The sequence below is a fragment of the Carassius auratus genome, chromosome 9 (genome assembly GCF_003368295.1).
Source record: "Carassius auratus strain Wakin chromosome 9, ASM336829v1, whole genome shotgun sequence".
In the NCBI taxonomy this organism is placed as follows: Eukaryota; Metazoa; Chordata; class Actinopteri; order Cypriniformes; family Cyprinidae; genus Carassius; species Carassius auratus.
In genome coordinates, this window is record NC_039251.1 from 36,861,049 (window position 1) to 36,863,166 (window position 2,118).

Genomic DNA, 2,118 nt, shown 5'->3' on the forward strand with positions numbered 1-2,118 from the left:
GCATTTTAGATATGGTTGCTCCTTTATGCTTAAGAAAAATTAAGGGAAACAATAACCATGGTATAATGAGCACCCTAAAGAGAGCAGCCCGGAAAGTGGAGCGCAACTGGAGGAAAACAATACTAGAGGTATTTTGTATTACTTGGCAGGAAAGTAACCTATCCTACAGAAAAGCATTAAAAACTGCATTTACTGATTATTGGTGATGGCTGACCTCTGCAAGCTCCTCCAAATCAAACAGCTCTGCACCATTGTATACCACCCGCAAACGGACGGCCTTGTCGAACGCTTCAACCAGACCCTGAAGCAAATGCTGCGGCGGGTGGCTGCTGAGGACAAGCGCGACTGGGACAAGATGCTGCCCTATGTCCTCTTCGGCATCCGGGAGGTACCCCAGGTGTCCACTGGGTTCACCCCTTTAGAGTTCTTTTTTGGCCAACAGCCCCTTGGCCTGCTTGATGTCGACCGAGAAGCCTGGGAACAGCAACTGGCTGTCCACCGCTCCACCATCGAGCATGTCCGGGAGATGCGGGAGAGGATTGACAGGGTCATGCCCATCGTCCGGGGGCACCTTTCCAAAGCCCAAAAGGCCCAACAGCGACATTACAACAGGCGGCCCAGCCACGGGAGTTTCAGGCTGGAGACCACGTTATGGTCCTAGTCCCCACTGCCGCCTATAAATTCTTGGCCAACTGGCAGGGACCCTATACCATGACGGAAAGGATAGGCCCAGTCACCTACCGGGTCCAACAGCCCGGACAACGCAGAGAGGACCAACTGTACCAAGTGAAATTTCTAAAGCACTGGGTCGGGACTGGGCCCCAGCTTGCAGTCCTTGCTCAGCGAGGACCCCCACCTATCGGGCGCCCAAAAGTCGGAGCTGCAACACCTGGTCAGTCAGTTCACCTATGTGTTCTCTTCCCAGCCAGGGTGGACCCACGTACTCAAACACAATATCCGCACAGCACCTGGAGTGATAGTCCAGCAGCGGCCCTATCGTGTTCCGGAGGCTCGGCGGCACACCATTGAGGTGGAGGTACTGGAGATGTTGAGGTTAGGAACCATTGAACCATCACGCAGCCCTTGGTCCAGCCCCATTGTGATGGTCCTACCCTTCGGCGTGCATGGGGCACCCGCCACCTTCCAGCGGCTTATGGAGATCCTCCTACGGCCCCACCAGGCCTACGCCACCGCCTACCTAGATGATGTGGTCATACACTCTGAGACTTGGGAGGACCACCTGGAGCGGCTACGGAAGGTGCTGTCGGAGCTCCGCCGGGCTGGGCTGACCGCCAACCCCCGTAAGTGTCACCTGGCCCTCACCAAAGCCAAGAACCGAGCGGGGACGGCCAACGCCAACACCGACGGGGGAGGGGGGGGAGTGTGACCGAGGCCCGAGCTCTCATCCGTGTCGCCCTGGAAACAGAGCAGACACACTTGCACCTGCTCATTACGGGCTGAGCGGTCACACATGCAGCCCATCAGAACCGGGCTTTATAAGCAGCGTCATTGAACACAGAGGGGAGAGATGTCTCCAGAAGACTTAGCTAACAATTCTCTGTTTCCCCTCCAGACAGCAGCGTGTGACCGCCAGCCCGCTAATGACACAGACCTCACAGACCCACACAGTACTGTGCACCAAAGGAGAAAGAGAAGGCTGAGCACTGAGCACCGGAAACCCCTCATGTTGGCTATTTTTCCCTACACCACCTTAATAAAATCCAACCTTCGGGGAACTTACCTTGACCCTCGTGTCGTGTGCTTCTTCACCCCATCACAATATATATATACATATATATATATATATATATATATATAAAATAAACCTTTACCATCAAGTAATTTACAAGTATTTACCCTGGGTCAAACCCTGAGTTGACCTCTAAACTGATCTAAATTGGATTGGAAAGAGCTTGATCAACTAACTTCATACAACAGGTCTAATGAAAATGAATTATTGTTACATTATTTTCCCCTTACAGAAGAATTTCAAGCATTTTTACTAAATACCATTTTTACAAAGGAGGACATGGAGATTTTATTAAAGTTTTGCTCACTTTTGGGAATAAATTTGTACCCAAAATATGGTTAAGTAGGTACAGACACGCTCACAAAGAA